Source organism: Anser brachyrhynchus, assembly GCF_964034855.1.
Source record: "Anser brachyrhynchus genome assembly, chromosome: 1".
NCBI lineage: Eukaryota > Metazoa > Chordata > Aves > Anseriformes > Anatidae > Anser > Anser brachyrhynchus.
The window spans coordinates 125648903-125674198 of NC_137694.1; the positions used below are offsets into that span (position 1 = coordinate 125648903).

The 25296-nt window shown below is 33.6% G+C and overlaps 1 protein-coding gene and 1 long non-coding RNA gene across 4 annotated transcripts in view; one reads left to right on the forward strand and one right to left on the reverse strand.

Annotated features, from left to right (window-relative positions):
- Window positions 1-25296, reverse strand: part of IL1RAPL1 (interleukin 1 receptor accessory protein like 1) — a 774514-nt gene that overhangs the window by 663282 nt on the left and 85936 nt on the right. The window lies entirely within an intron of this gene.
- LOC308187899 lies at window positions 9847-23979 on the forward strand. The gene is made up of 2 exons (XR_013944996.1): window positions 9847-13290; window positions 17291-23979. It is a non-coding gene; the product is annotated as an uncharacterized lncRNA (long non-coding RNA).

Genomic DNA, 25296 nt, shown 5'->3' on the forward strand with positions numbered 1-25296 from the left:
CTTCAAAGAGAAGCTGTTTAAGTATGGGCTGGATGAGCACAGTGATGTGGATCAAAAACTAGCTGACTGGCCAAACCCAGAGGGTAGTGGTCCATGGTGCAATGTTTAGTTGGAGGCCAGTAACAAGCAGAGTGCCCCAGGGATCAATACTGGGTCCAGTCTTGTTCAACATCTTCATTAATGATCTGGAAGATGGGGTAGAGTGTCCCTCAGTAAATTCATAAGTGACACAAAACTGGTGGGAGTGACTGGTTCACCAGTGGGCCACACAGCCATCTAGAGGGACCTTGACAGGCTGGAGAGGTGGGCTGACCAGAATCTCATGAAGTTCAACAAGAAGTGCCAAGCCTTGTATCTGGGGATGAACAACCCCATATACCAATACATGCTGGAAGCCACCCATCTGGAAAGAAACTCTCCAGAAAGGACCTAGGAGTCCTGGTATACGCTAAGTTGAACACGAGTCAGCAATGTGTCCTTGCCACTAAGAAGGCTAACAATATTCTTGGCTGCATTAGGCAAAGTATCACCAGCAGGTCAAGAAAGGTGATCCTGCTCAGTGTTGATGAGGCCACACCTGGAGAACTGTGTCTAGTTTTGTGCTTGGCAGTACAACAGAGACATGGACATACTGGAGACAGTCAATCAGGGGGCTACCAAAATGATCAGAGGACTGGAGAACCTCTCCTGTGAGGAGAGGCTGAGAGAACTGGGACCGTTCATCCTGGAGAAGGAGAGGCTCAGGGTTGATCTTATTAATGTGTATAAATGCCAGAAGAGAGGGTAGAAAACTACTAGCATGTAGAACAACAAGAAAGAATATGTATTCATTTAAACATCTGTAGAATTATTTGTATCAGTTTATGAAATGCTAAGAGATGTTTCTGTGAAAGAATCGTAAACTTTCCAGAGTGTTTAGGTACCTCATTTCCTGACTAATTTCCTGGCACTAACTAGAGTTGAGAAAGCAAATGAAGCTTTTCCTTGGTGTTAATCAGTGATGCTGATCATTTACACTGGGTTACTGCTCTTTCAGAAAAATTTGTCTTTTACTAAGAGACCAGATTATCAGATAGATGATTCAAGGTGAGGGCACTTCCTCAACTTTTGTCAAGTTGCTAGAGAGAAAACTGAAAAATAAACTTTCTTCTCTTCTCTCTCTTTCTCTCTAATATGGAAAACTATATCCAGTAACGATTTCCTTAAGTGAAAAAGCAAAACCAAAATCAAGCTCAGAAAAATCTTAAAAGTGTATTTGAAGACTTTGGTAAGACTTCTAGATGGATTCAGCAAATAATCACTGGAGTTTGAATAAATAACAAAAAGATTCTTTTAGCTATTTTTCTAATTTCAGTCTTTTATGATCCATCAACAAAAAGCTGTATGTCAATAGTTCCAAATTGCAATGCTAACAACAAAATACAGATATATTCAGCGGAGATCTTGTTAACAACAGAAAAAGTCTCTTAAAAACATTCTCAGTAACAAAAAATCTTTCTTCTTAAAAAGATAAAGTCAAAACCACAAGTTTTACTTGTATCATAATCCACAAGTGGCATCTCTGAGTTAGGTATAAGGATCACGTTTAATTACATTTACTATAATTTCCAGTTTCCTTGCATTTTTCAAATGCTTTCACTGAGACAAAGAGCTGAATTCTGCTTTGAAATATGAACATTATTTATTGACAAAAGTAAAATACCTATTCAGACAGGTTCTGAATTTGTCTACCACCTTTGCTAAGATTTATATTTGTTACGAAGGAAGAAATAAATTCTGATTCTTGAAAAAAAAAAATTATTCACTCTACTATTTTGACATGTAAATTTTTAATTTCTCTCTCCCTCTCTCTTTTGTTTTCCAAATATTTTATATTCCAAATATATTTTATTTGTCCTCAGTAATTAACTGTGAAAACAATTATGTTGCAAAGAAACGGGAACTCTTTTACTGTTGTCTTTCCTTTAACCCCTTCTTTATTTTAATCCTTGAGAGGAAACACTATTATGAAACAACCTGTCATAGTACATGAGTGACATACTCAATTGAAATGACATCTTTAAAAGTGCTTTAAAACAAACAAACAAACAAACCAAAAAACTAGAGTCTGGATTTGTCCTCAGATTCTTTTAAATTTTGCAAGTATTTCTGCTTCACCCAGGTGGACAAAACTACAACACTTTTCATACTTTTCTTCAGTTAATGAGATCCCTGACATCTATTGGGATCCATGAGATCTATTGGGTATACAGCAACATGGATTCCTTGGAATGCTGTTTTTATAGTTATGAAGATTAAACGACGACTGCTGTCAAAATTGAAAATAGAACTGACTACCACAGAAATAAAATTAAATCTGCAACACAAATAAGTGGTTGGCTCGTTGTACGAATTACTGCATTTTTAGAAGAGGAACTTTGAAATAATATAAATAAGCTTAGATTATAATAACTTTAAGGGGGAAAAAAAAAGACAAGATTAGAGCAAAACATCTTATTTTATTTTATTATTTTTACAGGAAGAAAACATTTATTCTTCCTGTAAATTTTAGTTAGTCTTTGACTTAAATGAGTAACATTTAAAAGGTATTGCTGCGTTTTTTTTTCCATTTTACATTAGCTTTGAAATATTTTTAAAAAGAGACATTCTTTAAGTAAAAATGATGATGCATATGTACTGTGTCATCTTTTTTCTCACTAAAAAATGAATACAAAAAGACTAGAGAAGTGTTTTATTTCTAGAGTTTTGCACTGAGTCCTCATTACCTAAATCTGTTCAGAACAACATATTCCATGGTTACCAAAGGCTACCATGGCTACCAAAGGTTTATTTACCTGTGTAGTCAAGGACTATTTATATCCAGGTATCCTTCACAGACTTTTTTCTTTCTCTAATGACAGTGTTACTTTCAAAATAAATTCCACAAAATAATTTGTTGTTTGCTATTTGTCTCATATTTGTCCTTGTTAAAAGGATTGTGCACAAGTGTGCATAGAGATCTTTGGAGTTTGATTTAGCAAGCACCTACAATTCCTAGAAACTGAAAACAGACAGAAGGATTAATTTTGTTGCGAGTGTATGGAGAGAAATGAAACTGGAATACAACTTTTGTAAACTGTTTCTGAACACGTAGAAGCAAGCGTGAAAAAGTTTTTGTTTGTTTTTAATGTAATTTAATTAATTTGGTGAAAAATGTAATCCAGTTCTATTCAGGATTCAACTTTATAAAATCAATTTATATTGCTCAGCACAGGAATTACTCATCTTTTATGTGCTACAGAGAGCATACATGAGGAACAGAAGTTCCGGAAAATAAAACGTAAATATCGTAGACAATGGATCAAGTATGACAGAATTTAGGGATCATGCTATAAGCAGTAACACCCGCTGATGGTACTAAAACAGCAGTGACACTAAGAAAAGACAGGAGGCAGTAAAACATTGAATCGTTTACACGGCACAGGAAAGTAAGCAGCTGATAGAAGTCATCATAAAGACAATAATGGAGACTGGGGAAAAAGGGACAAGGAGGAAACTGTAGGGTTTATCCTACAGACATACTGCAAGATATAGAAGAAAGTATCTCAGAATAGTTATAAAAATAACTTTTGCATACTGCATCAGAACAGTAAATAATAATAATAATAATAATAATGTGCTAGCTTGAGTAAGTAATAATATTGAACATATTTTCCCTCCGCATACTGTTTTAGTACTCAGGAAAAGAGTAGCCATGTAAAACAGGATAGATCATGCTCCAGTTTTGGCATGTGTGCATGAACACAAAATTGAAAATTACATAAATAAATAGCATAGAGGACAAAAACTAGAGGTTTTTAACTATCCAAGGTATAAGAAAGGCAACAGAATATTTTAAATAGATTTTTCTAGTTTCCAAGATCTCAAGTGTCATTACTAGAAGATGGTTGCAAGAAATCCCAGAGATTGCTACTATAAAATAGAAAAATGAGACCACTAGAAGTGCACTAGTGGTCTAGCAGTCATGCCTGCTAGTAAATAGACATTTTGAGATACTTTGCACTGTGGTGGGTGAAAATAGGAAAGAAAAAAAAAAAAAAAGAAAGAAAGAAAGAAAGAAAGAAAGAAAGAAAGAAAGAAAGAAAGAAAGAAAGAAAGAAAGAAAGAAAGAAAGAAAGAAAGAAAGAAAGAAAGAAAGAAAGAAAGAAAAAGAAAAAAAAAAAAAGGACAAATGATAGACTGGTAATTCAAGATCTTGCCAAGACACAAGCTAGAATTTTACGCTTCAAAGTTTGGAAGACACAAATAAAGGAGACATCTTGTAACCGTAACTAAGCCTGTCTGTAGCAGAAAAGTTCCTACAGCTACTGTACTTTTACACCCCATAAATAGTGTTTAATAGTTGTGCACAATTATTAAGAATTACTTCCAGCCTGGCCAATCTAGAGTGAACTACGGTGCACAAAAGAAGGATGAGTCTTCACGTACCTTTGAAATCTTGGTAATGTTTAGTTGAACTACTCTTTGATTATCTTCAGATCCTTCTACTGCATCTCCTCAGTCCACAAGATTGGTCCTCAATACTAAGATAACTTTTTGGATATGCAATGTTCTTTCTTTGAAGAATTCAAAGAATTTCTTTGTCATGTATTTGCTATTTTACTATTCTATAGGTATTCCTATGTAGAGCCATAAGATGGACTCCATTCATGTGGATCCTTTCCAACTCGGGATATCCTATGATTTGCTCTTCTGAATCTCAGACAAACTCCTTTGTTCAGCATACTATGAAATGCTTACACTTTCCTGAGCATTATTTAATCGTAAGCTGCTCTAATTCACCTAAAAGCCCTAAAATTTCCGGTTGAGAGTCAGAAAGAACTTGTCAAAATGGTGCAAATGAGGAGAATCAGAGACTACACTGGACTGGCCTTTTAAATTATGTCTCTATTTATTTATTTGTTTTTATAAACTCTCTGAAGCTCAAAGGAAAGCATACAATGGAATACTAAATTTGGATCCCATTATGGCTTAATAAACATGAAAAATCTCCATGTGTTGACAGAAGAGAAAATATAAGAAAATAAGAATTGAGAGAAACAAAAGCAGAAATGATTGAAACCTACTTTAGTATAGTTAGATCTATAAGCAGTCTGTATAACTGGAAAACAAAGTGTTCTTTCACTTTCAGCGAATCTACTTAAGCGAAACAGTATGCTAAAACTCACTAGTTCTAGAATATACAATAAAACAGAAGCATATGGAATCAGACATAACAAACTAAAACTCAATTTCAGTAACATCAGCATAGTCAAGGAAGAAAAACTAAGTCCAAAGATATCATAAATCTATGAATTTACTTACACTAGTTTTGATGTCAGTGGGAGATGTGTATCATCCTTTTAAATATTTGCTTTATAGCAGATTTTTTTTTTCTGAGAAGACTGAAATAATCTTATAGATACTATTTTTTTTTTTCATGTCTAAAGAATGAACTAGAAAAAAAAGTTAATTTATTGATTAATAGCTGAAACAAGAAACTCCCAGCTTTCTACTGGAAATCAGCTAATGAATATGTACTTAACTGTAAAATATTATCCCCACAGGGATGTCTCAGATGAGCAGGGGCCATGTGATGAAGCTAAATTGGCTAAAGATAAATTTGAAGAACTTAACCAGATTCACAAGTAGTTATTGGAAATTAGAACATGTGGTGTCCTCCATACAAGTCTGGTAACTGAATGGGAGGTTTCTGTGAAGAAGGTGACAGAGGATGTTGTAACTGAATCAATCATACATTTTACTAATGACTAAAATAATCCTCTGATTATGTAGTTTCAAGTATTTATTCTTGTATAGCAGTGCACAAATGTTGTTTTCTGCCTATGATCTAGCTTTGAAAAGAAGAAATTCTTTAAAAAGATTATTCCACAAAACCTGTGTGAGTTGGAGTGTATTCTCTCTATTCACAAATTAAATAAGCATCATCCTTATTGAAAAGGATCTGGCTGTTTTAATTCATACACATGGGAGTAGTATGTATTCACACATAGGTCTATTCTTCTAGAATCTTTAAGGTACATGTCTACCTTAATAGGGTTAAAAAAAAAAAAAATCACACTTTTTACAGAATTTGGCATTTTATTAACACTGACATGTCACTAAAGCTTGTATTGGGAAAATAAGGTTAAACTCCCTTTTGTAAGGGGAAGAAGAGGAAGAATAAAGATAGGAGAGGCAAAAATGGGTTAATATTAGACTTTCATTGTTCATTGTTCTGCAAGATTACAGGACTGAATTTGAGGCATGCTATTTCTTCCAAAAGCAGTTAGAGGACTGGATAGATACTCCCAGAATACACCAAAATCAACATGATCAGAGAAGATAACGCTAAGGATGCACAAGTGACAGAAATCTGAACTGGTTGTAATTCTACTGCAATTTTATATACGGTGGCATGCTATGAAGTGATTTACAGTGCTTGGAAGTGGACTTACAGATAACTACATGCACCAAGCTTTCCAAAAAAGAAAGGACACTTTTTTGTAGAGGTGGCTCATTTGCTATGTCTCAGGTGCAGAATTAAAAAGCTTCTGTTGACAGAAAAATGTTACTTTTAACAATAGTTTTGTAGGCATGTTTACTTCAAAGACAAATTAATTAAGTAATCAAAGAAAAAATGAAAATACTGACTTAATTTCTCAACCATTTGAAGAAAAGCTGGATTTAAAATATTTAAAGTCGATTTCTTGGGCTTTTAATGACTGATAGATAAAAAGAGATATTTTCAATGATTTTGATCTTCCCTATACTTTGAGAATACTTAATTTATGGAAATAGGAATGGATGTAGCTATTTTATAATTACAGTCCAGGAAATTATTTTATCATATATTCATAGCAAGAAAACTTCAAGAACTGTAGCTCAACAAAGTCACACAAATATATTTAATAGTCAATTCTTTCCTGGGCAAGAGAAACATGAAGCAATGTGCAATGCAGTCAGGAGGTTGGAGGAAAGAAACCGCACAATTTTTTCTTTGAACACTGAGATGAAGTATTGCAACATATTACTCAGCAAAACATCACATTCATTAGACCACTCCAGATTCATAAGTGCAATAAGGCAGATGTTATGTGCTTTAGAAAATGCTAGTAGGGCTCACGTTGCTGACGAAAAATGAAAAGAAAGTTTAAATAAACTGGATTGGTTTCTGATCTGTTCATACTTCATAGAAGAAATGTGTAATATTTGCCAACAATCAAATGGCTAAATAGTGGTGGGAAGGAGGGAAGAGCCTCAAACCATTCATGAAATCTTTGACACTGGCATCGATAGAGCTTAGATTTGTTGTGGGATGTTGAGAAGCGTTTTATGGCTTGTTAACCACAGAGATGTTCCCTACTGAAGTAGGTGTCTATTGCAGGGCTTCTCTTAGCTTTTGTAAAATTGAACTTTAGAGTTTAAACTGGTCCTACACTCTTGATGGTAAAATCATGAACCCCCATAAAACCATCATTTCTTAGACCCCAGTGACTTTTCTCTACGTTTCTGAACTGTCTTTGTTGAAATGCAGAAAAAAAATCTGAAAATTTCCAAAACATTTTGATATATATACATGATAGGGAAAAAAAAAAAAAAAATCACTGCCTTTAAAAAGAGTAATACTTTCATGTACATGAAGCCTCCTTTGCTTAACTATGTAACATTATGTTTTAGGATGATACTGCAAGTGAAAATCTGCTATAACACTACCTGCTAAAAACCTTTCAAATTAGAATTGATATATTTTATCTCTAGATCAAAAATATCCCAGACTCCCAGCAATAACTCACAAAGAATCAAGACAATTTCAAAACACAGAAACAAACAAACAAAAAAAAATCCTTCAGTGGAATTAACAGCATTTCCTTCATTCATTGGCTAACATCATAATACAGTAACAATGTGCATTGGTTTTAAGTGAACTTTTAACATTTCGGCTTCATATTTACTTTATGTGGACTATGATACAGCAATTTTCCAGAAACTGCATGTTTATAAACAAAGTTATACTCCAATCATTTCTTCCCTGCTCTGTCGAATACAAGGTCTAAACTGACTGCCATCTTTATTATTAGAAATTACTGAAAGTCAATTGCTTAGTTGGTGCTAGTTATATCTCTACAGTATGAGCTCCCACACCAGAAAATGATCATATATTTGAGAGTCATTTTCTATCAGAGCTATATGAACTGAGGAATGTCCAACTCCAAAATACTATGTAACATGTAACTATTATTATTAATTTTGTCTCAAAGTATTTTGCAGAACCTGCTTTCAGCTGCAGGGTGCTTGCTTAACTTCATTCCTTAGTAATGTAAGACTGCATGGTCACAGTTTGGAATTTTGGTATATTTTAGAAAGTAAAACGCAAGAAAAGAACCCCTCCATGTGATCATAACAAATCTTTAAAAGTGGAATCATATTTTTGGGGTTTTTAGATAATTTTACTCTTAATTAAATACCATGATTTTGTAAAACTCCTAAACATACCATGCAGTCTGCCTAGCTGCAGCCCTACCAATACACTCCACCATCAGTTGAGCAGGTTATCCCATTTTTGAACTACTAACATATTTCAGACAAAAAGGCAAAGATATACTATATTGAACAAAGTCAGAATAAATACATGTGATGCTATATCATAGAATCTCACATAGAACAATAACATTACAGGAAACATTTTATTACTTTGGAAAAATTTCTCAGCATAATAGGGATGTGCAGCACAACACAGTAAAACTAACCACTATATAGCCATGCATAGAGCAACAACAACAACAGAATCCTCTTCTATAGCCAAAAGAGATTTCAGAAGTCAAATTCTGACTTCCGACACATTATATTTAAAATGACATTTTGCTTTTAAACTAGGAAGTTGGACTTAGTCCATAGCTCCAACAATTTCAATCTTTACATGCTGTTTTTGTAAACACAGAGGGAAACTTAGTCTCTCCCTAAAGATTAGAAACTGTCTTTAAACTTATGAAAATTGCAGAAGTTAACATTCATCCATAGTCTAGCTGACCTGCAGGCAAAACTAATTTATCTCTAACATCACCACTTCATTATTTTTCATTTTTAATGCAAATTTATAAATGTCTAAACAATAGGAAAGACATTAAAAGTGAAGGGTTCAACTGTTACTGAACAAGACATTTTCTCAAGACTAATGCAATGCAACATCTGCTGTCATTCCTTATGCACTCTGTTGAAAACTTGGCTCAGGGAGCATTTCCTCACCAGAGAATTGAAGCTACACAGATAAGAAGAGATGGTAGAGGAGCAATTTGAAATTTTGTTCTAGTAAAATTAGGCCAGCAGCAAATTTTAACCCTCCTTGTCTGGGACATGAATGACACAGGACCTGTGACACAGATGAGCGTCTGAATTTTGATGTCCGTAGGGCATTTCATAAAATAATGGAGTTCAATAATTGCACTTTCTGTGCTTAATAAAGGCAATACAATGTTAAAATCATTATTGTGAGAAAGCAGATAAAAGTTCCAGATATTTTTAAATATACAGATGATTCCTAATGGCTACAATTGAGGAGTGATTTGTCATTTTGCTTTCTTGCTCTGAGGTAAAGCAACACAGTGGGATAAAAGGCCCTGAGAATCTACTGGGTTCCTTGAATTTGAAGAGATTTACATCTGCTGAGAATCTATTCTAAAGATTATTGGGTAGTTTGATTGTCAACAGCAATAAACTTGAAAAGTAACTAGAGAAGGACATTCTACTCACAGAAACTGTCAAGTTGAGAAGTTCAGTAACACCTCAAAAGTGGAGAGGGAAAATTTCCAGATGAGCTGTGTTGTTGGACAGAGATGTTGGATAAGCAAGTGAGTATGCAGAGTACATTTGAAAAGGTAAGACTAGTAATATGCATTTAATTACCATCTACGAATTTATTGTGGTAGACTAAAGACTGAGACTTTTAGGTTCTTTGCTTTTTCTTTTTTTCTCTTTTTCTTTACATATTCCTAGTGGAAGTAATTAATTGTTAAGATAACATTCTCCATATCAAATATTTTGTATGGGAATCTATTTGCTATGCTTAACTATATTAAAGTCAATATGTGAATTACTTTTCTTTGTTCAGGATAAATGTTTCCCAGATCCTCCAACATCTGAAATAAACTCTAAGAGTAGCCAACATTAAAAATGGATGGCTAGGCTATTATACATTTGACTAGTCTGTTATGAACAATTGGCTGGATGAATCGAAATTCTTTTATTAGATCTCTTCAGACTAATGCTGGATCTTTCTGTCTTTATATAAAGTTGCAGCTGGTTCAGTACATACACTCAGCTTGTATGTGAAGCAGACCCAGGCCACTGACAATCTGAATGGGACATGCAACTCAGTACAAGGAAAGTTTCAAGTTGTTTGTCCAGATTATAAAAAAAAAAATAAATCACTTCTCCCTTCATTTCTGGAAGTCCTTCACCTCTATATAATTCCATGTTTGCTGCATTCAGACAAGGCTGACAAAGTCAGTAACTGAAGTTATAAAAAACAGTTTAAAGTCTCAGTTTTAAAAGTGAACCACTCTGCTTTAGGACTGTTTTGCTTATCACAATTGTCATTTATTTTAAAGTGCTTTTGTTATTGTTGTTTGTGTTTACTTATATAAGTGATCTCCTCTCCTCTGGCTAGACTTTTGTGTCTTTTTTTTTTTCCCCCTCTCACTGAAGCAACTCAAACCTTCTTCAATGCTCTGAGTTTAGGTATATTTGGATCAATTTAATAACCTGTGACACCAGGTTCTGAGCTGATAAACTAGTGCCTTTGGGTATCACCCTCAGAAAGAAAAATAAATAAATATTAAAAACCAAAGGAAACGTTTCTAACCATGCTGGAATTTATTTTTATTTTCCCCTCCAGATTTCAATGCATAGGACTGCAAAGTCTTATTGATTTTCATCATATACCAGGAAAAAAAAAAAAAGTAGCTAGTCAGTAGTTATATCTTATTAGAAATACTAGGATATTCAGGAATGCAATGTGCAGAAATATTTACTCTCAATATACAAGAGATGCTGGTAACAAGAGTGCAGAAATTATACAATATACAAGATAAGTAAAGCTTTGCATGTTGAAGAATGAGAAAAATTTGTTTGGTGTTTGGGAAGTTCTCGCACTTTGACCTATTACAATTTTCACCCCCACTCCACTGAGGGGGAGTCAGAGAGTGGCTGTGTGGTGCTGTGCTGCCTGCTGGGTTAAAGCACAGCACTGTTGATTTCAAAATTTGATATGTTCTGCTTAAAATTAGCATCTTAGGGAATAATTCTAAAGAGTGTCATTACAATATATTCTTTCTGAAGATCCTCTAAAAGTATTCAGATTAGTTATGCATCAGGTTGCTTTTCTCATAAATACCATTGTGACTCATATTAAGAAAATATGTCCTAAGACTCGTGTTTCAACTAATGTGATGTGCATGTATCTAAAACACATAAGCAGTAAAAGATACAGCTATATAACTCATTTTAGTCTGAAATACTAAAAGTTGTAAAGTTTTCCAGAAACCAAGAACCTACTAATATTTTATATCCTATTTTTTTCTTATCCAATCAAAGTTGCAGTCTTCCCAAGTACTGAAAGAAGTTTTAAGGACCCTTCAAATTCAATAGGTTGAAAACTAAAATGCACTGAACAGGAGAAAATGTGTCTGCATAGAATTTCTGACATACATTAAAACAAAAATACTCAAGGTCAGAATGTGGACCTCTTGCTCAGGTTAAGTAATCAACTAAACAATTCTACTGAAGTTAAGTTATATTTAAAGAATTATCTAACTGTAACAAAGAGATCAGATTTTCTGCTGTAAATAAGACTTCTGGAAAAAAAGTTCACAATAATTAAATGAGTGTGGGTCCATTAAAATAAATAAATAAATAAACCTAGATGATTAAAGAAATGTGAAAGTGTAATTGATAGATAATCTGAAACAAAACAAAACAAAAAGACAATCCAAAATCAAAACAACATTAAAGAGGAAGCAATTACTGGAAAAGAAAAAAAATATATATTTATATCTTTCTGAACTGTTTCTCAGAATACTTGCTGTTTGTCTAAATTATATTTTTGTACTTAAACACGTGGGTTTTTTGCTACTGATGACTTCAGGTTCAGGGCGAACAGCTACACAGTACACTTAATTTCTTAATAGGAAAGATAAGACTGTTTTCCTACGTATTTTGAATGGAAGATGTATCTTAAAAAGGAACTAATCATCACAAATATAAAATTAATAAAACAAACAAAAAAAGTAAAATTAGACAAGACCCTGTCATGCTACTTCAGAAAAGTTAGAAAATTACAAAAAAAAGTAGCTAAAATTAAATAATCTGTGATAGATTCAGTATTTTCTCCATCTTTATCTTGTTCAAATGCAAATTAACTTGTGAATTCAAAAATTATTTTTTCAAATACAAAAACAACTTTAATGATTCAATTTCATATTGCTATGTAAGTCAAAAAGCCACTTGCTAATCAGACATTACAATTTCCCCCAAAATTAACTAAATATACAGCATGAGATTATCTATACCAAAACTATAATAAATAATCCAAACCCCAAAATACTCCATAAATGTACAGTAAAGCCCAGAAAGAAAGAAACAGGACTTCAAGAGCAGGAAAAAAGCAAAGTTCTCCTTTGATTTGACTGAAGTCAGTATAAACAGAAATTGCTACCACCTGTGACTTATCACTGAGAATTCACCTCAGCAAGGAAGGACTGTGAAGAAAGCACGCATAACATATTATTTGGTTCTCTAGAGTGTGATAGAACTTGATGCCCGGCTATTACAGTAAGAGGGAGACAAGATTTACAGACTTAATAATAAATTTGGCCTAGAAATTAAGATCAAACAAATAAAATAAACAGCAATTTTCAATGAAACTATTAATAAAAATCAACCTAGTACAGCATAAATTAAAGTAATTACTTTTAGTAATTACTAGTAGTAGAAAAAGAAATGGATTGCAAATTTTTTGAAAGTTAACAGATCAGCTTTGATACAAACAAACAATGGGAGAATTAGATAATCTTAAAACTATTGCACAATCTATAGCAGTATTTCACTTTCAGGAGTTCTTATAAATTACTAATACTTGCAACTCTCTGTATCAGAAAACTAGACTCCCTTGATTTTCATTTTAAATAAAAATACACTTCTGCTCGACAGGATTCAGAAAATTCCCAACAGCAGTATTTAGAGGACAGCTGCTGAAGTGCCTACAGTAGGCAGTATGTAAGTATGCAGAAAATTATGTGAGACATTGGCCCCCCACTGTTGATCGTAGTTGTCAATACCTTGAAGTATTTCTTTAAAAAATTGAGAAAAAGAAATATCTATTATCCTTCTCTCAGACTATATCTTACTAATAAAAAACACTTGAATATTAATCATATATTATAGAATACATATAATCGAATATATAGAGAAAAATGTCTACCGTAGAAAATAAGCCATCCTACTCTACCATTCCCAATAATCAAAAGAAAAACTATCTATTTTTGTTACAATTATTCTTATGAGCTCTAATCTTGAATTTCCTGGTTTTGTAAGAAGAATTGTTTTTCAGTCTCTAACGAACCTGTGTGAGGTTACATTTTAAGGCCTAATACAGCGATGTACTAATGGGCTATTAGTATTGCTATTCTTCAAACTTCTATTTTGACCTTACCAAATACTGTTTCTGGTGAGTAATCTAACACATATAAAAGTGTCTTTGTTTTGGCTCAGGTAGAGTTACTTTTCTTCATAGAGGCTCATATAATGCTGTTGTGGTTTTTTTTGTTTTTTTTTTTGTTTTTTGTTTTTTGATGAAAACAGTGGTGATAACACACCCATGATTTAACTGTTGCAGAGCAGCACTCGCACAGAGCCAAGGACTTTTCAGCTCCTCGTGCTGCCCTGCCAGCGAGGAGGCTGGGTGTGCTCTGGAGGTGCACAAGAAGCTGGGGGAGACACACCCAGAACAGCTGATTCAGACTGACCAAAGGGATAGTCCATATCATGTGGTGTCATGCTCAGCAATAAAAGCTGTGTCAAAGAAGGAGGAAGGGAGGGATGTTCATAGTGATGACATTTGTCTTCCCAAGAAACTATGTGTGATGAGCCCTGCTTTCCTGGGAGTGGCTGAGCACCTGCCTGTGGATAGGAAGCAGTGAATTAATTCCTTGCTTTGCTTTGCTTGCGTGCGTGGATTTGCTTTCCCTAGTAAGCTGTCTGTATCTCACTCCAAGAGTTCTCATACTTCTACCTTTCCACCCAGGGAAAGTGGGTGTGCGGCTGTGTGGTACTTTGCTGCCTGATGGGGTTAAACCACAACAAAGAGTCAAGTACATCTAAGCAGCATGTTGATTCAAGTGCTAAGAACTCGTCTGTTAAGACTCCCTAGACTTTAGGGAGTCTTATGTGTTTCCACATTAGTTTAGGCAGAAGAGGATTTTTTTTTTCCTCCTTCATGGGTTCTCAGAAGTATTTGTTATGTTCAGAGTTTGATCCATGAATAAGCATGCATTCAGGTCCTATATAAGGGCTGGTGAAAAGTATTTATACCAACTTGAGATACTCAGCAGGAAAGACAGTAGATAAAAGCGTTAAACGACACTAGGGAAAAAAATCTCACTGAAAACGTATCTAGGAACTAAATTTAAATAAGTTACATGTTCTGTGTTTGAATGAGTTAAGTTGGCTCAAGCATTTCACAGTTTATTCTTCTTCTCCTTGACAAGACAGCTACTTTTCCCAAGAAGAAAAACATTTTCTCACAAAAATGGTTTTTCATCATTTCTTCCCAGACTTTATGTCTTTGGTGTAAGCTTCTTACTTCATCCCTTAACAGTCCCATTTTGCTAAAACTCCACAGCAAGTAATAAACTATAAAATGGATGCATGCGTCTTATTTGTAAAACAAATAATACCAACTTATTATTCTCCTGAATAATTTCTTTTAATGTTAATTACTCAACTAAAATATTGTTACTGACCCTTATTCAGTTTCCTAGAAGAATTAAGCTTAGCATTTGATTTTATTTCTCCAATTATTATATATGCAAATATATATATATACACACATAAAGTATATTTAAAATATTGCCGATGGCAAAAAGAAATCTACAGTACAAAAATGCAATTTTGTGCAGAAAACGGCCTGATGCATTCAGGGGAATGACAGCAGGGAATTCACTGGCCTCCAGAAAGCCCCTTCCAAAATTCATTGCTAGAAAACGTAGTTGGACTCCTTGTCATACTTGGCTTAGCCTGTTTGACCAGAAAGGGTTCAGGGTATCTCTCTATATTTTCATTGCTTCTTTGTTGTGCCCCACCTAGAATATCACTTATGCTTAATAGCATCTCTGTTGAGTAGGAAAAAAATAGAGCCTTCCCTCACAGCACAGAAATATATTTAGATAGATTCACACAGGTAGATTGCTGGATAGGTAGGTAGGTAGGTAGATTTTACGTTGTTCCTTGCCTTTGTCTTTGTTTTGCCTTCAGCATTCACTTTGGGTCATATAGTCAAGGACACTCAGCAGAAAATTTGGTTTCAGACATGCCAACCCTGTACCTTTAAAAAATAATATCAATAACACCTTTCTTCCAGGGTGCACCCTACTTATCTGGACAACCAAAATGTGTTGCTGGTTTTACTGGAGGCTGTTGATGCCTGATATTTAATTTTTAATATCCCAAGTTACTGTCTTTATTCTACCTACTGCCACAAACATCATTAAAGAAAAGATCATAGTGAAGTATATAAACGTGCATGAAAGTAGCATGCTCAGCATTAGGAATTTTTTTCCTATAAGAAACTACAATGATTCTCACATTACCAAGGGTATTAACTATGGTTAAAAGTGAGGTGACAAGAGAATGGTAAAACATAAAATGTACATTCATTTTTCCATGTACTTTAACAGGACTCCATTTTTAGCTTAAGTTTAAATATAGTTCAAATACATTTGTAATTGCAAAGAAAATAAGTAATCTTACTGTGAAAGAAATGGAAAATCTTGAACAGGTGCCAAGCAAACTTAATTAACATTACTTCCAGGTAAGTCAAATTTTGAAACCTAACTACCGTCTCTAGGTGTATGCTGCAACTCCATATAGCAACTCAGAAGTATGATTGTGAACACATCATGATTAGGAGACAAATGAGGCAACGCACTCATTACCTGAGAGATAGTTTTAGGCCTGTTCTAATCTGGCAAATTGAAGGTCCAGAGGACTTAAAAAAAAAAAAAAAAAAAAAAGTCCTTAAAGAGCAATCCTGAAGTCAACTGAACTGAATCCTGAGCAAGCTGTAGCTGACGTTGCTTGAACCAGCAGGGTTGGACTATATAATCTTAAGTCTCTTCCAACCTAAGTGACTCTGTAATTAAAACTGGAATTATCAGTTGGAAATATTTCAAATAGAATTACAAATGATTTAAGACAGGAAAAATCATTCCTTTTTTTGCCAAGAATGAAAAAGTCATTTGTGGAAGTGGGCTACTTCAAATGAATTTGCAGATTGCTTCAACACAATTGTCTACTTTTCATCTGTACACCTGAGAGCTTCCTCAAAATAAGTTAGATATTCAGAGAAAGGCATTAAAATTATAGGAGCATTCAACCTTCAAGTAACATAACTACGTTGCAATTTACTGTCATAGCAGTTTGATAATTGTCCTTACAGTTGCAAACAAAAAAAAAAACCAACCTCCTTCTTTTGAAAAACAGCTTAAAAAAATCTTAAAGTAATGACAGACATTGTGCATTACATACTTGAAATAAAGACCGTAACAGCCAAACCTACTCTGAGCAAGAATGGCTGAAGATTTCAGTACTGATGACGACCTTTTCTTTTCATGCTAAGTTGCTTTCCATATATCTTTGGGCATGCTGCATTGATAGCACTTTCTCCCTTCATCTTTCAGAAAGAAAGAAGACAGTAAGTATTTTAATCTGGGAGATTTCATCAATTTTAATTTGTTTTAAGTGTAGCAACAGAACATTTTAATTGGAAAACCTTATTATCACAACTCATTTCTGTATTTTAATAATATTTCACAACTGAGTACACTTAAGCAAAAAAGACGAATCTATCAGATGGTCATTACTTGTCCTTGAGGTTTTTGTCTCCTTATTCTCCACAGTCATTATTCTACATAAAAGTGACAGCATAAAATTCAAATAAATAAATCTTCTGCAACAGCTATTTCTGATCAAAGGTCACTTGTTCTTTTACATCTTCTAGGCTACTTGCCAACAGATGCCAATCAGCGAAACTACCGCCAACCATTCCCTAGGGACAACAAGAGACTGTGGGAGCAGAGTCATTCTAAACAGCTACTAAAACTCAGTGACTGAACTATGTAAGAATATCTATTACTGTCCTCTTGGCTTTAGATTTTGCTGTGTCTCCTTTACTATCATTAGTCATTTCTTGGTATGTATTGCACACTATAAAACATTGACCCTTTGATACTGCAGACAGGCTTTCCACATAGTGTGGTTATTATTCATCATCTCCCAGAACTCTGTAAAGTATCAGTATGGATCCTAGCAACAATAAAAGGTCATATAACTATCTTTAAAATGTCAGCCATCTAGTTCATAAATGCTCACAGAACAGTGCGTTCACAGAGTCTCCAAAAAAAAGTAGTGTGTCACAAAGTATCTGTACTGGTGATGGAGTCATTCTATATTGCCCAGATCTCTAGTGGCACAGAATTGTGTTGGTCTGTTCCTTTATAACACAGCCCCCGCCTGCCCTTTAGTAACCAGTATGTATCACTGCTGTTCATCCAACACACCAAACAGTGTCCTTATCTTAGAAAAATAGAATAGAGACCAGTAGAGCTGAACCACCCCTGTGGCCAAACATCTGTTGAGGCTCACTAACAAAACTAGTTTTCCTTCCAACAAGATTATTCCTCAGGGTTTTGAAATGAAAGCTGTATGCTGAAAATTACACCGTGTCAATGCAACAATGAAATGTTCCGTAGCTAAAGAGAAGTACTGAAAGTAAGCACTCCTTTAAAGAAAATACACACTTCCCATTTACAGTGGCATAAACACAAAAACAGGTTCAGAACCATACACTGTCTGAAACCTATAGTAACATTTTGCATATTCAGAAAATTAAATAAGTTAATCTTTAACTCCTACTTTCTCCCTTGACTTGTAAAAAGAAAGGCATGCCTTTTTTCTGAACAACAATCAGTCTCTTTGTTTGTTTGTTTTTGGTTTTGGTTTCCTTTATAATTAAAGGAGAAAAGGCAAGGATTGTACCAAAACTGGAGTCAACAGCTTTGTCATATTTAACTGTGGCATGGTAACGTGGATACTTTTGCTGTCTGTGTAAGATGCTCAAGTTTTCCCCTCAACTTTCTGCCCCTTCTCTCTCAAAAAGAAAAATGTTTCACAGAGTTTCCCCCCTTCAGTCCCCTGGTTACAACCACAAGTAAGGCAGTAAGGCTGCATATTGCTAAGCCAATTCAAAATGAGTATTTTGAAACAATCCTCATACAAAAAAAAAAAAAAAAAGTTCACTTCTTCAGCAGGTCAAGCAATAAGATTGCCCTCCTCAATCCCCCAAATCCAGTAAGAAAGCTACATAGATCTTTGTTTAGGAATTAAATTTGGTGTCCTTTTACTTCTTGACACCAAATAGAGAAAAGGGGTTTTCATAGCACTAATAGTAATTTTAATCCCTCAAATTTAGAGAAAAAAAACTCATTCACACAAGTTAATCTTACATGTGAGATAGACGTGGATAGGCTCCAAATATTTCAGGTTCTATGAAACCACCCAACAGACCACAAACCTCATCAATTAATAATGGAAAACTAACATTCTGTAACAGAGTGAAAACAACAGCTAGAGGCCATTAATATCAATCGACACAAACTCCTATGGCTCACAAGAAGCACAGCCTTTAATTGTTGTAAATTATTTGCTTTAAGCTCTATGTACTTGGAGAACTGTAGATACAAGTATTCTGTCTATAAATTGTGTAAGAAAAAAAAAAGATATATATCTATTCATTTAAGTTTTGAACCATCTGATTACTATTCAGTGCGTGTCAGATCCAATATGACATTCATCAACTAATTACCTTTTGACAAGAATCCAAAAGAAAATACTTAGGCAATCAAAACACAGACAGAATGAAAAAGAGAATGGCACCACTTTAGGAAATCACCAAGAAGAGCAGGATGACAATTATATAGTAATATGCAGTTGGGACACCAAGCCTCACTGACAGTGGTTAAAAAAAAAAAACGTTAAAAATACAAATACTTAAATACTGTATACCAGACTCCTGATCAGGCTCAGTACTTGATTGTGTAAAATTTCTCAGTGTTTTTGCCAGATAACCTGGATTATAGATTTATTATTATTATTAATATTATTTTCTATTTTATTGCAGAATAGAGATAATTCAGTTGCTAGGTCCAGCTAAAGGAAATGTTTTAGAAAAACAAAAACTGTCTTCTCTGTGCAGAGATAACTTTGATACATCTGATATTATGCTCTAAAATGTACTGATTCTTGTGGAAGAAACCAGTCATAAAAATTCAGAGGGCCATAATTTAGAAAAATGTCCACTTACAGTTCTCAAAGAGTACAAAATTAGCAGAATAACTACTAGATATTTTTAACGTATATTATGTATATGATATATATATGTCAGAATTTCACCAGTTTTAGAACCCCCAAAGAATCTTGAATTACATTTACCTAGTGAATATTAGTATCTGGCTCCTACAAAACACACAACAATTCAGAAACACCAAGAAGGTTTGCAATGTCAAAGCTCATCTTCCTTTTGTAATCTTGATCTCCCACACAAGTACAACTAGAACCACCTGTATTCATTCACAGTAGTTAAGGCACAGAAATACTAGACATTAAAAACAGAAGTAATCTTCAATCTTCTCCTGCATAACATAATACATGTACAGACCTTAATTTCATAACAATGATATGAAGGACCCCATACATATCCTGATAACCAATCGTTGGACAGATTGTCCTCCCAGTTAAATTACTTCTATTATAGAATAAATTTGACCTAGAAGAGAAAATATCCTTTTGCAGTACTAAAACTGAACACAGAATATAGCTCCTTCATTAACTCCATGCCTAAAAATCTGTAGAAGAACAGAGGACCACAGAAAATAATACGAACTCTAACCTTTTTTGATACAAGATGACATCAAATTACTATTAGGCAATGTAAGTGCCTAAAATACCACTACACTGACAGTATCTAATTATAATTCTTGATGTCATAACATTTTTTGCAGACTTTTTCCCCCATTCCTCCCATCCCTTTTAACAGTTTTTTTTTGTTTAACAACTAAAAAAAACCCTTTGTCTATTCATCACTCTTGAAAAAAAAGCAAAGCCACCAGATGGCATTGCAGTGCTCAAGTATTTTTTTAATATCCACATTATAGGGAAAAAGCTGTATGGATCAGTAAGAGAGTCTCTTTCTTAACCTACTTCCTGTTTCATTAATATTAAATAATTCCTAAGCAAAAACCTCTCTTCATCACAAGCAAGCTATCAAATACCACTCGGCCTGAAAAGAACAGACATTAAGAAACATAAGTTACTGAAGATATAAAACCGTGTGGATAAAAAAATCTACTACTTAATTCAGTCTAATACAGGATAATTTAAAGAAAAATTACAGAAAGGAAAGCATTTAGAAATGCGTTACCAAGAAGTTCATATAATACTATCAAGGGCTACTGTGAGCAACAAATATTCAGTGAACTACATAAAAAGTGCAAATCTTTTTGTTGTTAGGCTTATCGTAAGTTTATATAAAGTTCAGCATCATGCTGAAAAAACAGGCATTTTTTTCCTACATTTTTTAAATTAAAGCCAATCCCTGTAAAACCGCATGATGAACAAATCAAAATATGTAGGCTTTAAGTATTTATTCTACCTTTCCATCAACAGGACACGGTGAGCAAACAGAGAACTTGTTTCATGAAACAAGATTCTTTGAGATATTTCAAAAAGCCCAGTAATGCAAGAGTCAGTTTCCCCTTCAGCAGATCACATTTGACATCCAATATGTTCAAAATGAAAGTTCATCTTTGCAGCTACTTTTGAAAGCTCAGAAGCCTCTAGAGAGGCTTCCTTCATGGAGACTTCACTGAATACCGAAAATAGCTAGTTAACAAACATTATATCCACTCTGAAGTCAGTTTTTGGAACGGCAAATCTTAAGGCAAAGGCTCTTTTCACTTTTGATTGAGAAGGCGTTAAAACTTGTAGGAGTTGTGCATTCAAATAAGATTGACAGGAAAAAATTAGGTGTGCCTAAGCCTAATTTATTTGCATACTTGGATATAGGAATATGTTTCCTTTTTTTTTTTTTTTTTGCTTCATTTTTCTATATTAATGAAATTATTACTGGAACTGTTCACACAGCCATTTTTATTAGTTGCTCAAAATTATTAGTTATTAGGTTAAAATTAGATTAGGTTAGATTAGTTATCAAAATTATTAGGTACTCAAAACATGAAATAAACCCATTTTATATTAAAGAGTCATTTGAAACTGTTCATTACATGACAGAAATAATTTTAAAAATTAAAAACAAAAAAAACTGATGGATGTTCTTTCAGATAGAAATGGAATCAAACATAAAAGATAAAGTGTTATACAGGTATGTCACACAGCTGTGAGAAAGCTAATTTAAATTGTCTTCCTGCTAATAAAATAAGTATTTGATTAATAATTTTCCCTATACACCCTGTATTATCATATTTAACTGATGAATACCACACAGTTGTACAAGTTTGTAACCGTTCTCCTGTTTATGAAGAATTCAAGGACTGCCTTTAAGTAATGTCATTTAAGTGCTTAGCATAATGACAACTCTCCTATTCAAACATTTAATCCAATGCAGCACAACCTAAGTTTTCTCTTACACTGAATTTTAAACCTGCTTTTCAATCAACAGAAGCACAGACAAGAATATCATATTGATCCTAATTAACTACATGTAAAACTAACTATGTGGTATAACAAATCCTGAAAGACAATAGATGGTCACAATTGTTATTCATTTCAAAAAGTAAAAGCAGAATTTGAACCGGCAAATATTTCCACATTTTTGACATCCTCACCAACTTTCTGAAGGTAGGTTTTCACATTCTTGACAGTTCAGAGAAATGGCTGGAAATTCATTTCTACCAGATGGGGTAACTCCTACTTTAATTAATCACTATCTTTTTAGCACAGCTGATAAAATCCTTACAGAAGCAGACAGCTGAAGTACTCTAGCAGGAAAATCCAACTGATAGTGCAGAAAATACTATTTTCAAGGACAGAATTCTTTTTAATATAAATGTAATTGAAATATATATATATATGTATATTAAACGTACTAGGTTTGTGTTTCCAGATTTGGTATTTGAAAATATGCACAACAAAAATGAACTGGAAGGAACAAGCCGCAGCTAGGACAACGATTCAGCATACTAATGCAAAAACGTCTTCATTCTTAAAACATTCTTTTTCCTTTTGTTGATAACAGAGAAGGTAGTAAAAAAAAAAAAAAAAAAAAAGAAAAACTTCTCTAAAAGTTGATACTACTACTCCATATTTATATCACCTCATAAGTATGAAAATATGCCACCATCTTCACTTTGCTATTCATTTAATGCTGATTTTTCAGGGACAAAGTGAACTCACAGGTAGAACTGAGGCCTCATATAGCACCACTAATTTATTTTTTATTTTTTTTAGCTCTTTATTTACAATGGTCGTAAGTCAGAATACCTAAATTTTATATATTTAATTTAAAATTATAACATTTGAGAAGATTTCACTCAGATAAGTAAGATTTCATATTGTGAACAGAGAGATTTATTATTAACTGAGATGGAAAAATAAGAGCCAAAGGAGAGGGTGGTGGCAGCCATTAAGTGCAAGTATTCAGTTATTATGAAATAATTTATTATTCCAAAAAGGCATGCAAAAGATTTTATTTTAAAGCCTTTACTTTTCCAATTTAAAGTATTTACATCATGCTTCAATTTAGCGTTACTCTTAATTCATTACAATTCCAAAACTGAGCCACACTGAATTCCAAATAAGAGGTTCAGTTGTTTCCTTGTTTTCATACAAAAAAAAAAACACCTTCCTATATTAAAGCATTAGTTTTCTATTTTGCTCTTATATTCAATTTTTATGTAAGAAATAGAAGTATAATGGCATTCAACTTTTAAATAAAATCACACTTCATCCATCTATAACAAGAAGAGATTCCAAGAGACAAACTAATGAACTTACAGTAAGCAGCTGAACTTCTGATCCATGAGGCAGAATGCAATACATACAACTAAACAGATATAAACCACATCCTTGCTCTCTGCATCCTCTGATTAACATGCCCATGTAAAACTGAAGTTTGATTTTCCGATTTGATTTTATTCCCTATTTAGAGCTGATTACTTGCATTAGCTTTAGGAAACCATTTTTGTTTTCACACTACAGATAAATTAATGTTATCTCAGCAAAACTTCTATGAAAGCAAATAAGGTTATCTTTGCAAGAAAGAACAGGATTGAAAAATAGTACTTCCAAATAGCCAGAGAAAAAAATAAATTAAATTAAAATTAAATAAAATAATAAAACCCTGCAGCATCATGCATGTATTACCTTCCACCTACTTCTATAGTATTTCTTCATGTCTAAAGTCACTAAACAACATGACCAAAGGCAGAAGGGTCTAAAAGTCAGATTTTTCCTTTGCGCGCACACTATGAAAAAACAGTCTTCCTGGCAATACAGTTGAATGAAACTATGTCCGTTATTAGCAGATCTCATGCAAAAACATCAAGAACCATGTCATAGTAAGATAAGATCCAAAGATTTCCATTATTGCCTTTTTTTTTTTTTTTTTTTTTTTTTACAACATCAGAATGAGAACATATTCAGAACCTCTGAAAAAGCATTGTGTCTTCTTTTCTTTGGCTGGACATCAATTACATTACTTTTCCAAACAGAAATTAAAATGAATATTTACCACTTTTCCTTTACTTGGTTAATCTCAGAAAGAGAATACAGACAAAACTGATGACATAGAATGCAAAAACAACCTGGGTTTGTATTATTATACCATTCAAATAGAAAGCTGGCTAGTTTTTTTGGCTCCTTAAAAATGGATGTCATTGTAAAAAGTACTTTAAGAGGATTGAAAATATTTATACTAAATTAGTTAGTAAAATTAAGAGGCCTCAACCTAAAGTTCACAAGTACTGAACTGTAATCAAATGGAAAAACCTCATGCAAACAAATTCAAGTGATATCTATGGTATCAGTCTAGGCAGACATCATATTGCAAACACATCAACCATCACCAAGTCCTTGGCTGTTCACATACTAAGTAATAGCCAGTTTTCTTCACATACTAATAGCCAGTCTTCTTGAGCTTAAATATATTTTAATCTCAAGTTTTGGTTGAGGAATAATTTACGATTAGAGTGGTACTCCTTATTTTCCTTCCTTCAGTCTACATTTCTAGTCACTAAACTATTGAAGAGAGAACCTGTTTCATAATTTTGTTACAAGTATAATCCATTCAAAATACAAGATATTATTTAAACCATTGCCCAAAATATAGAAAGATCTGTGCCCTCCCTAAGCATCACTTAAGAGGAATTACTAGTATTACAATTACTAGTATTACTAGCAGACAACTCTGGAAACAGATTAAAGGGGGGAAAAAAATGAAATCAGGACGGACCAGAGTTCTAAAACAGTACAACAAAAGACACCTAAAGCACTCCAATGCCAAAAGGAAAATAACTAGTAACAACAAACCTAATTAATTAATTCTCTCAACATCGGATCAATACATTCCTTAAGGATTTAGTTTTCCTTAGTCCCATAGAGCAAAATAGGAATTTGCAGAAATGTTATCCTATACATTTTTCATTATTCGATTAAAAGTGAAAAACGGGAAAAAATAGAATTTCAGGATGACAAAGAATGAACTGAAAAACACACAATTGTCTTAGTAATGAAGTTCCCTTTATTTATATATGAAGATAAGTAATCTACAATAACATTATGAAAGATGATGGGCAAACATACCACCTCTGCTAGGTTTCTGAAAAAAACACCTATGTTTGCTGCATCAACTATCAATCATTTGCTCTTCAACCACATATCAGGTAGTCCTTTTAAAAATCTATTTTCCTGCTCACTTTCCATGGTTATTAAAAC